We start from the raw sequence: 15,353 nt of genomic DNA on the forward strand, positions 1-15,353 counted from the left end.
TTCTGGCTGTGCCGGGTGGAGATTATAACAGAACATGGCCAAGATGTTCAAATGTTCATAAATGACCGGCATGGTCAAATAATAATCACAGTAGTTGTTGAGGGTGCAGCAAGTCAGCACCTCAGGAGTAAATGTCATTTGGCTTTTCATAGCTGATCATTAAGAGTATCTCTACCACTCCGGCTGTCTCTAGGGATTTGAAAACAGCAGGTCTGGGACAGGTAGCACGTCCGGTGAACAGGTCAGGGTTCCATAGCCGCAGGCAGAACAGTTGAAACTGGAGCAGCAGCACAACCAGGTGGACTGGGGACAGCAAGAAGTCATCATGCCAGGTAGTCCTGAGGCATGGTCCCAGGGCTCAGGTCCTCCGAGAGAGAGAAAGAAAGAGAGAATTAGAGAGAGCATACTTAAATTCACACAGGACACCGGATGAGACAGGAGAAGTACTCCAGATATAACAAACTGACCCTAGTCCCCCGACACATAAAAAACTGCAGGCTGGAGGCTGAGACAGGAGGGGTCAGGAGACACTGTGGCCCCACCCGATGATAGGGCCAAACAGGAAGGATATAACCCCACCCACTTTGCCAAAGCACAGCCCCCACACCACTAGAGGGATATCTTCAACCACGAACTTACCATTCTGAGACAAGGCCGAGTATAGCCCACAAAGATCTCCGCCACGGCACAACCCAAGGGGGGCGCCAACCCAGACAGGAAGATCACGTCAGTGACTCAACCCACTCAAGTGATGCACCCCTCCTAGGGACGGCATGGAAGAGCACCAGTAAGCCAGTGACTCAGCCCCTGTACTCTGTACTGTGTAGCTTTCTAGCTATAGACCCTGTCACTTCATTTATATGAACAGCTCTACTGAGGTGCATGTATCTGGAGAGTTCAATCAATAGAATGCATTTATAAAGCCCTTTTTACAGCATTTTACAAGTGCTATTCAGAAACCCAGCCTAAAACCCCAAACAGCAAGCAATGCACATGTAAAAGCACGGTGGCTAGGAAAAACACCCTAGAAAGAGTTTGAGTCCTTGGTGGGACACCATGACTAAACATTATATTTAACATTCTAAACATTACAGCTTGGAATGTGATTATGATTATGGTTAGGATTACATTTCAGAGCTCAGAAAGTATGTTTCAACCCTAGGGTGGCAGGTAGCCTGGCGGTTAAGAGTGTTGGGCCATTGGGCCTCTCGAGTAGTGCAGTGGTCTAAGGCACTGCATCACAGTTGCCAGCTGTGCCACTAGAGATCCTGGTTAAAGTTCAGGCTCTGTCACAGCCGGGAGAAACCGGGAGACCCCTTGGGCGGTGCACAATTGTCCAAGGTCGCTGGTTTGAATCCCTGAGCTGACTAGTTTAAAAGTCTGTCAATGTGCCCTAGAGCAAGGCAATTAACCCTAATTGCTCTCTATAGGAGTGTCATGTAACTCATGATAAGAGAAACAATAACATCATCAGACTAAGTCAGGGAAACTGATTCACTTTGGCAGCAACCCTGAGTTCCTCTTTGGAATTTCAGGAAAGCCCAACACTTTTTCCACAGGGACCCATTTCCTATTTCTGTTCAGGGCTGGAGAGAGTTGGTTTTCGTCCACGGTATGTTCCCTGAGCATTTCATGTAGGATGTTAAGTCTGTAATCATCCTCACCTCCACCCCTAAAGGTCGTGACCTGAGGATGTAATGTCTGCAGCGATGGCCAAGGTCACCTGGGATCAGAGGGCAGAGATCATTGGAGGGAGAGGGCCTCATATTGGATTATCCTATTGGTTCCACAGAGGCAGGGAAGTGAGACATATATGAACACCATGTTCTTGGTTTTCAGTCATCAGTCACGCTCTCCGTAATTTGTTTGATATTTAGCTATTGGATAGTTACTAGGGCACGCCGATATAAGGATGAAAGCCTTGCCTTAGCTCTCTGTCTGTGTAGCTGAGGTTATTGCTAGTCCATCACCACTGTTCCCCAGCATTACCAGCTCTCTATGGCACCGCTTTATCACCCCAACACTCAAATAAAGCAATTTATAGCAACTACACACTTTAGAAGTGTTTTGCCAAGATTTGCCCATATAAATCAACCCCAGAAGAGCAGAAACAAAACAGTATGCAATACCAGGGGAGAAACTAACAACATCACAAACCATATTAAAAGCAGTGAAATGTACTGATGTGGTTCTTGTTTGCTTATTGAATCATGACACCTTCTCTTTCTTGATAGGCCATTTTTCATCAGGCACCACAAAGTTAACAGAAGGCAGCTCTTTCAGGACCCCGCTAGCTACCTGATAGAGTCAGAGAGAGACTACCACTGTGGTGAGGTCAAGTGACCCGTCCCTGAACCCACACGCCTGACCACCTCGTCACACACTCCAGACCTCCATGTCACTACTGCTCCTGTCAATCCCACTGTGTGAGACTTTGATGGCTCTCCAAGAGCCCAGACAGTGCACACACACAAACACACACATCTAAGCATGATTGGGACACAAACACACAAACACGTAAGCAATCAATCAATCAAATGTATTTATAAAGCCCTTCTTACATCAGCTCATGTCACAAAGGGCTGTACACAAACCCAGCCTAAAACCCCAAAGAGCAAGCAATGCAGGTGTAGAAGCAGAAACAATGAGACGCACAAAGGTACCTCACAAAGTCACTGTCTTTGTCAATCAAACTTTATAGAACTTTACAGGCCCTCCACGTGGCCAGGAGAGCGAGAACACACACACACAATGGACACAATGAACAATGAACACAATGCAACCCACTGCCTATAAAGACTCTGGTAGACTATTTGTTCTGCTCTCTGGTCTGTGTTTAAAGGTCCCAGTAGTGACCCAGAGAGCAGTGCTGCAGTAGGTGACTGACACACGTCAGCCTGAGCCCCGACCCAGGCAGAACAGTGGATGATAGACAGTTAAACTACACCCTGGCTGAACTCCAATTAGCCCCCTGTGGCATCTAAATCCTATCTCAGCATATCTCGGTATATCTCAGCGTGTCTCGGTATATCTCAGCGTATCTCGGTATATCTCAGCGTGTCTCGGTATATCTCAGCGTATCTCGGTATAACTTAGCATATCTCAGTATAACTCAGCATATCTCGGTATAACGCAGCGTATCTCGGTATATCTCAGCGTATCTCGGTATATCTCTGTATATCTCAGCGTGTCTCTGTATATCTCAGCGTATCTCTGTATATCTCAGCGTGTCTCGGTATATCTCAGCATGTCTCGGTATATCTTAGCGTGTCTCGGTATATCTCAGCGTATCTCGATATATCTCAGCGTATCTTCATCTATCTAAAGGAGACAGTCAGTTTTTAACACAGACTGTAAAAATGTCAGATGATCAGAGTGACAGGCCAGTATGGGATTTAGGAGAAACAGAACATGGGAAGCAGAGAGGAGAGAGGTTAACAGGGTCTAATAATACAGTTCCTTTCCCACCATGACTAATGGCAACAAAGCGCTTGTTCTCTATCCAACACAGTGCTATTCATCACATACATCTTTACCTATGATCCACTAAGTAAGACATTGTGGTATCTTTAGATTACAGAGTCGGGGTTAACTTCATAGTGTAGTTCAGGGAAGTCAGTAATGAGCGAGAGGCCCCAAAGCACTCTGGGTCGTTTGTTAAAATGTGTCACAGCTAAGGGCCCACCAGAGGCTTTTAGCCAATCTGCCTGTGTGAGAAAGTGTAAACAGTCCAGCCATAATGTTCTCACCCGCTTGCATAACATATACACACACACACACACACGCATATACACACACGAGGTGCAATGAGCACATAAAACACACATACTTGCACACACATACACAAACACACACACTTTTACAATACATATTCCCTCAATTGATGAATGAGTATAGCGTGAGAGTGAGGGGGGAAGCCTTTGGTACCACTATATCAGTGTTTCCATTATGACAGCACCTCCTCAGCTCTATGTATAAGCCAGTCTGCAGACATAGTCCACATAGCAGGGAGAGCAGCGGAGAAAGGAGTGAAGGACAGGAGAGCAGGATGTATATAATGAGAGTGGAGAGAGGAAGAGAGGGAAGGACAGGAGAGCAGGATGTATATAATGAGAGTGGAGAGAGGAAGAGAGGGAAGGACAGGAGAGCAGGATGTATATAATGAGAGTGGAGAGAGGAAGAGAGGGAAGGAGAGGAGAGCAGGATGTATATAATGAGAGTGGAGAGAGGAAGAGAGGGAAGGAGAGGAGAGCAGGATGTATATAATGAGAGTGGAGAGAGGAAGAGAGGGAAGGAGAGGAGAGCAGGATGTATATAATGAGAGTGGAGAGAGGAAGAGAGGGAAGGACAGGAGAGCAGGATGTATATAATAAGAGTGGAGAGAGGAAGAGAGGGAAGGACAGGAGAGCAGGATGTATATAATGAGAGTGGAGAGAGGAAGAGAGGGAAGGAGAGGAGAGCAGGATGTATATAATGAGAGTGGAGAGAGGAAGACAGGGAAGGAGAGGAGAGCAGGATGTATATAATGAGAGTGGAGAGAGGAAGAGAGGGAAGGACATGAGAGCAGGATGTATATAATGAGAGTGGAGAGAGGAAGAGAGGGAAGGACAGGAGAGCAGGATGTATATAATGAGAGTGGAGAGAGGAAAACAGGGAAGGAGAGGAGAGCAGGATGTATATAATGAGAGTGGAGAGAGGAAAACAGGGAAGGAGAGGAGAGCAGGATGTATATAATGAGAGTGGAGAGAGGAAAACAGGGAAGGAGAGGAGAGGAGAGCAGGATGCATATACGGAGAGTAGAGAGAGGAAGATAGGGAATGTAAGAACATGGACAGAAGAAAAATAAACCTAATTGTATTTGTTGTTCAAATCAAATTGTATTTGTTGCATGTGCCGAATACAACACGTGTAGACCTTACAGTGAAATGCTTACTTACAAGCCCATAACCAACATTGCAGTTCAAGAAATAGAGTTACGAAAACATTTACTAAATAAACTAAAGTAAAAAATATAATGAAAAGTAAAACAATAAAATTATACAACAGTAACAAGGTTATACACAGGGGGTATTGGTATTGAGTCAATGTGCGAGGGTACAGGTTGGTTGAGATAATTTGTACATGTAGGTAGGGGTAAAGTGACTATTTCATTAATTGCATAGCAGTCTTATAGCTTGGGGGTAGAAGCTGTTAAGGAGCCTCTTGGACCTAGACTTGGTGCTCCGGTACCGCTTGCTGTGCGGTAGCAGAGAGGACAGTCTATGACTTGGGTGACTGGAGTCTTTGACAATTTTTTAGGCCTTCCTCTTACACCGCCTAGTATATAGGTCCTGGATGCCAGGACGTTTGGCCCCAGTGATGTACTTGGCCGTACGCACTACCCTCTGTAGCGCCTTACGGTCGGATGCCAAGCAGTTGCCATACCAGGCGGTGATGCAACCGGTCAGTATTCTCTCGATGGGGCAGCTGTAGAACGTTTTGAGGATCTGGGGACCAATGCCACATCCTTTCAGTCTCCTGAGGGGGAAAATGTGTTGTCTGCCCTCTTCATGACTGTCTTGGTGTGTTCAAAATATGACAGTTTGTTGGTGTGGACACCAAGGAACATGAAATTCTCGACCCACTCCATGACAGGCTCGTCGATGTTAATGGGGGCCTGTTCAGTCCTCCTTTTCCTACAGTCCACGATCATCTCCTTTGTCTTGCTCACATTGAGGGAGAGGTTGTTGTCCTAGCACCACACTGTAGGCTGTCTCATCGTTGTTTGTGATCAGGCTGTTGTGTCGTCAGCAAACTTAATGATGATGTTGGAGTCGTGCATGGCCACGCAGTCATGGGTGACAGGGAGTACAGGAGGGGGCTGAGGACGCACCCTTGTGGGGCCCCAGTGTTGAGGATCAGCGAAGTGGAGGTGTTGTTATCTACCTTCACCACCTGGGGGCGGCCTGTCAGGATGTCCAGGTTCAGTTGCACAGGGCCGGGGTTCAGACCCAGGTCCTTGACCCCAATGATGAGCTTGGAGGGTACTATGTTGTTGAATGCTGAGCTATAGTCAATGAACAGCATTCTTACATAGGTATTCCTCTTGTCCAGATGGGATAGGGCAGCGTGCAGTGTGATGGGATCTGTGGATCTATTGGGTCGGTAAGCAAATTGAAGTGGGTCTAGGGTGACAGGTAAGGTAGAGGTGATAGGGATAGGGAGAGATTGAATATGTCCGTAAACACACCAGCCAGCTGGTCTGCGCAAGCTCGGAGGACGAGGCTAGCGGGATGCTGTTTAGCCATACTCCCAAGTACTTGTATGAGGTGACTACCTCAAGCTCTAAACCCTCAGAGGCAGTAATCACACTTGTGGGGAGAGGGGTATTCTTCTTACCGAACCACATGACCTTTGTTTTGGAGGTGTTCAGAACAAGGGTAGGGCAGAGAAAGCTTGTTGGACATTAAGACTGCTTTGTTGTAGAGCATTTATTAACACAAAATCCAGGGATGGGCCAGCTGAGTATAAGACTGTGTCATCTGCATTTAAATGGATGAGAGAGCTTCCTACTGCTTGAGCTATGTTGATGTAATTTGAGAAGAGCTTGGGGCCTAGGATTGAGCCTTGGGGTACTCCCTTGGTGACAGGCAGTGGCTGAGACGGCAGATGTTCAGACTTTATTCACTGCACTCTTTGACAGAGGTAGTTAGCAAACCAGGCCAAAGACCCCTCAGACACCAATACTCCTTAACCGGCCCACAAGAATGGAATTCTACCATATCAAAAGTTTTGGCTGAATGATGCCCTGAGGTTCTGGAGCTGTGTGTTTTGTAGGTGTGCTGTTGGCAAACAGTTATGGATGATTGTGTTTGGGATGATTGTGTTTGACTCCATATGGAGTCAGTAGTGGACTTTGTCATAGTTGGCAGATACGTCAGGCCTATTGATGGTGTGTGTGTGTGTTGTAATATGTGTGTGAAATTATTGATGACCGTTGTACTGTGGACGCTGTTATTCCGGCTATATTGAAACCCAAGGTGACACACACGTGAAGGAAGCCCATTAATCACTGGGAGACATGGAGGTAGCACACACACTGGTGTCTGTCCCAATCATCCCTGCTCAGATACGGTTACTGCAACACCGCCTGATCATGAACCAAGAGCAAGGTCAGGATGGAGAGAGCAGAGAGCAGGTAGTGGTCATTCATTATGACTGAGACAGAGACACAGAGGCAGGTATGACTTTACAGCCAACAACAATGAACAAGGGACTGTTTCTAGGTGTTCCTGTTTGCCTCATTAGCTGGCTTTGTGATGATCCTGTTGGTATGCAAAATGACAAGGCCAGGAGACCATGGACTCCAAAGAATACCGGTGTCATTCTGAGTAATGATGGAGATTTTATTTCCTAAAGAATCTTCACAATAAGGAAGTGGTGAAGTACATCATTCTAAAGTTTCCAGGTTCAAACTACTTCCTGAACTGTCCTTTTAATTAAATTGTGCTTTCAGGATAGTTAATTATCTGTTTGTTTTTTCCCCAAAGGGGTTCTCAGTAGCAGACTCCCCATATGGACTCTGTAGGGAAAGATAAGGGCTTACTTTCCTTACATCTCTCATTCCCTCCATCTTTCTTTTCCTCTGTCTCCGACAGTTCTTGGCTCTGGTCACCGGAGGGCCTTTGATGTTCCGGGTAGCCCTGGTAACTGTTGTCAGGGAAACAGGTTATCTACGGGTTATCACGATCGTTATCACGATCGCACATCTATTTCCTCTATGTCGGAATACTGGGAATCACGTGTCCGACCTGTGTGAAGCACTGTGTGTGTAGAGGGGAGAGTGGAGAGATATAACTTAGCATGGAGATGTGGTTGGGGTTAACATACTGTACCATGGGCTTGATTAATAACCTGTTATATCGAAGATTGCAACAGTGATGTGTGTTTTAACCTATCTCAATAGCGTTCGGTGTTGGGTGTAACATACCTTCCAAATACACGGCTCCCCCACTCTAACCCCCCATCCCCCTTCCCCCTCCCCAAAAACTACAGCTTCCGCTCCATTCATCTCAATTCAATTCACTGTTATTTCTATGGAGCTTTTTTGCAAACTAATTTGTCTAACTTTTACTTCCTCAGATATTAAGCCCACAGCAACAGTGGAGAGGAAATAGTCCCTTTTATTATGAGCACAGGAGGAAACCACACTACAGGGGGTTCAGCCTTTATTCTCTGTGAGGATGAGTGCATGAGAGTGTGTGTGTGTGTGTGTGTGTGTGTGTGTGTGTGTGTGTGTGTGTGTGTGTGTGTGTGTGTGTGTGTGTGTGTGTGTGTGTGTGTGTGTGTGTGTGTGTGTGTGTGTGTGTGTGTGTGCGTTCACTCGGGCATGTGTGTGTGTGTTTGCGCACAATCTTATCACAGTGGGGTGCACAGGGTGTAACACTGAGCGCCTCGGCGAGTGTGGAGCTGCGACAACAACATGAGAATAGAGGGACGCTTGAGTGCAAGACAAAAGACGCTTGAGGAGGGAATCTGGGGAAACTATCAGTAACTGGGAGGGGTACGTCTCTGTGAAAGCCAAAACAGAACCAGAATACCAGGGATCATCTTCCTAGTTATTTTGGCTATTTTCTCTATTCCATAGGTGTTTACTGAAATATGGCCAGAGCACAGGGTGAGAAGTGTGTGTGGGGGTGAGAGAGAAACTCCCTGTAAGCTGATACTCACAGTGATACCAGACACTGTCTCTATCCTGAGAGAGAGAGAGAGAGAGAGAGAGAGAGAGAGAGAGAGATTTGTCTGACCCATACCATGAAGCACAATATTCACACCCTCCAGATAAGCTGAGACATCCTTAGCTCTATGTCCAAGACAGTAAAATAAACAATACACATGCTGATTGAGAGAATGTGTATGACAAAAGTGGATGAGTGCCTGATGGGGGGGAAAAGAGAGTTGGAATTTGGTGCAATCAGTAACTGAGAGACAAAACATCACTTTCAGTACATTGGAGGCCAGTCCATCTTTCTTGGAGCCTCCAGAACTTGCCTCTATGGGTTAGGTTGTAATTCTTGCCCTCGTGTTATAAGGTCAATAACATTAGCGTTTTTCCGACCCGCCTGATTTGGGAGGCAATTGATTTACATGATGTTTCTAGTGGTTTAAATATGTGTAATCATTTCCAGGCAAAATGCCAATAACATGAATTAGGTTTCTGGCATTGGATGTGCATTTCTTTATTCCAAAGTGAATACTGGCATTCATTCCTATCTGAGCACTCTGAGCCCCATGTAAATTGTAAATTGTTAGTGTGTAAATTCTTGTAACGTGACTCAAAGCATCCATAGGAGAATATGTAACCACCAACAGTAATCAGGTTATCTCTACAAGAGTCAGTGTTAGTGTACATGTAACTCTGTTGGTTTCATTTACCATGCTGACGGTGTGTGTGGGCCTGTTGGTGTGAATAACTCTGTGTAACAGTGTGAGCGGGACAGACACTTCTCTTCTATGGCTTGGCTGTTTTTCAGACCTGTTTCAGAAAGAAAATCTGTCTGCACACTGCATGGTTTGGCCTGTTTGTCTGTGTGTGTCTCAGCAAACAGAGCTGTTTTTACTGGGGGAAACCAAACCCTGCCCCAGACAGGAACACAGCAAGAGAGGAGGACATTCGTCTGCTTAAATATTGTCATGGACCCGACTGTACAGGAGATGTGTGAACGTAAGCCAAACATCTCTTTGTGTTTCTTTAAAGACTTCAGAGGAGCCCATAAAATACAGTGTGTTGTTTTTCACCACGGACGTCATGTCACTCAAAGTCTGTTTCCACATACCCAAGAGTTATGAGTCTGAAGTTAAACATAAACCTCACTGTCATTTTCACACTGTTCTGTGCTCTATTTCTAACTAGTGTATCGCTGTCACACGAAGACTTCCAGCACACCAGGTCGGCCATTCACTATGCTGTACCAGTTACATTAAGTGTCAATCTTAGTGGTACAGGACAGCAGACAGGATCAGAGTCAGGTCAGGTAGAGATCGGTAATCCAGAGTAGAGGCCAAGGTACAGGACAGCAGGCAGGATCAGAGTCAGGTCAGGTAGAGGTCGGTAATCCAGAGGTGAGACAAAAGTACAGGACGGCAGGCAGGCTCAGGGTCAGGGACAGGCAGAGGAGTCAGGTGGGCGGGTACAGGGTCAGGACAGGCAAGGATCAAAAACCATGAGGATGAGGAAAAGAGAGGCTGGGAAAAGATAGGAGCTGACAGGACGAACGCTGGTAAACTTGACAAACAAGACAAACTGGCAACAGACAAACAGAAAACACAGGTATAAGTACATTGGGGATCATGGGGAAGATGGGCGACACCTGGGGACAAGCACAAGAAAACACAGGTATAAGTACATTGGGGATCATGGGGAAGATGGGCGACACCTGGAGACAAGCACAAGGACAGGTGAAACAGATCAGGGCGTGACAGAAAGTGTATGAGGGTGCCAGTAGAGCTTTATAGTGGAATGGGGGGGGTCGGGTGAATTAAGCGAAGTCTAAGTACTGGATCCATAGCCTCTGCACATATGAGCAATATATATCAACATTATCAACAGCTTTCAAAACCATGTGTCCTGTCCACACCAGAGCCTTTTGATCTGGTTAAGCTCATACTTTACACATACATGAGACGTGGCGATATCTATGAGGGAATGAAGCACTGGGTATGGTGCACAGCTGGTAGGCTATAGCTAATGGGATAAAGAAGCATGGTACAATCAGTTTACGATTCAGTGGTTAATGTGAGAAAAAGATGTGAAAGACCATGTGGATTCCAACCCTGACAGAAATATAGCGATTGAGGTCGAAGCAGCCGGAGCGGGATTTGAACCAGCAACCATGCAGTTTTAGAATGAGCTGACTACCACCAGTACCATAAAGGTTCATATTGTACCACTTGGCAGAGGCCATGGTACACTCACATATAACATTGAATGATAGTTGTGACAAGGTGACAAACAATCTGTTGTTCTGCCCCTGAGCAAGGCAGCAAACCCACTGTTCCCCGGGCGTCGATGAAGGCAGCCCCCAGCACCTCTCTGATTCTGCAAGGCAGCAAACCCACTGTTCCCCGGGCGTCGATGAAGGCAGCCCCCAGCACCTCTCTGATTCTGCAAGGCAGCAAACCCACTGTTCCCCTGAGCAAGGCAGCAAACCCACTGTTCCCCGGGCGTCAACTAAGGCAGCCCCCAGCACCTCTCTGATTCTGCAAGGCAGCAAACCCACTGTTCCCCGGGCATCGATTAAGGCAGCCCCCAGCACCTCTCTGATTCTGCAAGGCAGAAGACACATTTCAGTTGAATGCATTCAGTTGTACAACTGACTAGGTATCCCCCTTTTCCTTCCCCTTACCTTCTCTGGATACAAAGTAAATCATGCTGACATACAAATTAGGAAATTACACACGTCTACTCTCACTAATCCCAAAGTCTAAAGGTGTGGACAAGGTCATCTCAATAAAAGTATTGCAGTCCTCCACCTCCAAGCGTACTCAGCCAAAAACATTTAGGGACTACCAATCAAATGCTATAAAGTCTGATCAGGAGGTTAAATGAAGCATGGCTGTGTAAATGAATATGCATGATTACTGATGTTTGATCAAACTCAGGATTTCATGGTCTCTCACCTCTCATTTCTCTGTCTCTCTCTGCAGAACATCTGTCCAACATCTGCCTGGCAGTATGACTGGACATCCTCTGCTCTCCTGGAGGAGTGAGGCGTCCTGGGATGCTAAACTATCCCTATCCCCTATCGCAATAGTCTCTTCTCCTCAAATTCACACCACAAAATCCTCTTTAACATCATTAATAATTCAAGACCTTCCACAGCCATACATTCTCATGTGGAATTCATCCCAGACCCACTGAAGAAAGTATGGGCTTGACTGAGAATTGAATCTAAGGTAAATTCTTGGCTCTCAGCCAGAAGTAATGTAGGTCTAAAGTGGTTTGTTTGTGTGTGCGTGCATCAAATCAAATGATTGCTTCATCACATACACAGTTTACAGCAGGTATAAAAGGTGCAGTGAAATGCTTGTGTGCTAGTTTCCTGAACATTGCAGTACAATAACCAATATCAATAATAACAATAACACGTAATAAGAGGTAGTATGCATATTAATAAACTGATACGTACACTATCAGTTTATTACTGACTTTTCCACATTTTGTTACGTTACAGCCTTATTCTAAAACGATTTAAATTCAATGTTTTCCTCTTCATTCTACACACAATACCCCATAATGACGAAGTGAAAACAGGTTTTTAGAAATGTTTGCTAATTTAGTAAAGATAAAAACAGAAATACCTTATTTACATAAATATTCAGACCCTTTGCTATGATACTTGAAATTGAGCTCAGGTGCATCCTGTTTCAATTGATCATCCTTGAGATGTTTCTACAACTTGATTGCAGTCCATCTGTGGTAAATTCAATTGATTGGACAAAATTTGGAAAGGTCCCACACTTGCTCTGACAGTGCTTGTCAGAGCAAAAACCAAGCCATGAGGAATTGTCTGTAGAGCTCCAGACAGGATTTTGTAGTCACAGATCTGGGGAAGGGTACCAAAAAATGTCTGCAGCATTGAAGGTCCCCAAGAACACAATAGTTTGGAACCACCAAAACTCTTCCTAGAGCTGGCTGCCTGGCCAAACTGAGCGATTGTGGGAGAAGGGCCTTTGTCAGGCCTTTGTCAGGGAGGTGACCAAGAACCCAAGAACTCTGACAGAGCTCCAGAGTTCCTCTGTGGAGATGGGAGAACCTTCTAGAAAGAAAACCATCTCTGCAGCACTTCACCAATCAGTCCTTTACGGTAGAGTGGCCAGACGGAAGGAGGTTTATTGGACCTTCCTTAGAATGTCTTGGTTCTGTTAACTGATTGACTGGGTCAGCGAAGAGGCAATCCTAACCAATCAAGTATCCCTTACATATGCAGGGCATCAGCAGGGCATGAACCATGAGATCTATTGCTCCATAGCTATGTAAAATAAACCTCCCTCCACCAATATCTTATCTGACCCATTATCTGTCCATATTAAATCAAACAGGCTGTACTGTAAGTCTTACACACACACACACACACACAGAGAATGGCTGACATCAAGTCAAACAACAGATGATTTCAACATATACAAACCATATGTGGCACTTCCAGTACTGTGCTCAGCCTCCTTGCTGTGCTTTATGTACTGTGACTGTGCTGTATATCCTTTCTATCTGTGGGCGAGCCATGTGAAGAGAGGAGTATTTCACAGATATTTCCTGTGTGTTTTCATAATGGTGAGAACAGAAGCCTGCTTATAAGCGAGCGTGCTGTCTCTAAAGTAGACAGCTCTGACAGGACACTTGACAGAGTTTGCCCCAGAGTGGATGGTCTGCGTATGTTACCGAGAATCAATGTGTTTAGTTATGTAATGATGGCTGGATCTGGAATATTACACTTTGACTCGTCCTGTGTAAGCACTAAGCACATCCAACAGCACATGTTAGAAAATCAAAAGTGAATCATAACTGAGGAATCGTGAAGGGAAGCAAAAGCACTTCTCGACACAGTGCGAGCCAAAGAAAGCACATGCTCTTCAGTCAGAGTTGTGAAGCAGCAGGAGTTTGTGTGTTACTGTGTGTTACTGCAGTTTAGCCCAATCAGTGTGTTTCCGGCCCTGCCTGAAGAATCAGAACCATATGAGAGTCTGAACACATGCTGTAGAACCACATGGAGGCCCTTGTCTGTTCTCTACTAATGTTGATGCACTTTTTAAACCAAAGAGGTATCAGTCCACCTAGATTTTATAGCTACAGTAAATGTTACGATTGTCATCATAATTCTGGTGGTGGTGCAGAGAACAATGTCCATAAGAGTTGTGCCGAGTAGTCGGACAAAATAAGTATCATAACGGATATGGGCAATTTTCTGGATAAGGTTGTGATTTGAGTATTTTTTGTAATTATCTGTGATAGAAAAAAAAAATGTTTGTGTGTCAACATCTTTCTTATGTCAGTCAGTCAAGTGAGGTGCTAGGTGGTCTAAATAACTCCATTTGGTAGTTTGCCTGTCTGTAAAGAGAAGGGCAGGCTGTGCGTTGATCCTGCTTCTCTGATTGGATAGGGTGAAGCTGTACTTCTCTGTCCACTCACTTCATAATCTCACCCGATCATGTTCAATACTGTTTTGGTGTGATCATTCAGACAGCTACTACTACTACTATTAGCCTGATACCATGATAAGTCAAATGGCAAGCTATCAATGTGCATAATATCTAACAAGCGGGGCGAGAGTAATGAAATATCTGAAACACAGAAACGCATTCTGACAGATTGCAAATTTGTCTGCCTGCTGCAAGTTGAGCACACATACAGACACCCCTCCACGGCTCCTAATCTTCAGCTTGTTAAGTCTATAAACATGCAGGGAGAGAGTTATTTTGCCAACATCTAGTTAGGCATTAAAAAAATTAATCTGATCATGAGTATAATCCGATCTGACTATCAACTGTCAATTTACAGATACGTTTACGAATACAAGTATGGCCATGTCGGCACACCCCTTACGGCCATGTTATACACTGTGTGTGTGTGTGACGTGTGTGTGTGACGTATGTGTCTGTGTTACTGTCTTACTGAGCACACATCTGTATATATTAACCTGTTTTTTCTGAAAAACTGCATATCAACCTGTTCTACAGGTCCACTCCTCAGTAAAATGCACATGACAGCCTGCTTGGAGCTTGTCAAAAGGCACCTAAAGACTCTCAGACCATGAGAAACAAGATTCTCCTTATGGTGAAGCATGGTGGTGGCAGCATCATGCTGTGAGGATGTTTTTCAGTGGCAGGGATTGGGAAACTAGTCAGAAACGAGGCGAATATTAACTGAGCAAAGCACAGAGAGATCTTTGATTAAAACCTGCTCCAGAGCGCTCAGGACCTTAGACTGGGGTGAAGGTTCACCTTCCAACAGGACAAAGACCCTAAGCACACAGTCAAGACAATGCAGAAGTGGCTTCGGGACAAGTCTATGAATGTCCTTGAGTTGCCCAGCCAGAGCCCGGAATTCAACCCAATCAAACATCTCTGGAGAGACCTGAAAATAGCTGTGCAGTGACACTCCCCATCCAGCCTGACGAAGCTTGAGAGGATCTGCAGAGAAGAATGGGAGAAACTCCCCAAATACAGGTGTGCCAAGCTTGTAGCTTCAGAACCAAGAAGACTCGAGGCTGTAATCGCTGCCAAAGGTGCTTCAACAAAGTACTGAGTAAAGGGTCTGAATACTTATGTAAATGTGATATTTCAGTTTTTTATTTATTTTACAAATGTGTAAACAT

The sequence above is a fragment of the Oncorhynchus kisutch genome, linkage group LG2, assembly GCF_002021735.2.
Source record: "Oncorhynchus kisutch isolate 150728-3 linkage group LG2, Okis_V2, whole genome shotgun sequence".
Lineage (NCBI taxonomy): Eukaryota > Metazoa > Chordata > Actinopteri > Salmoniformes > Salmonidae > Oncorhynchus > Oncorhynchus kisutch.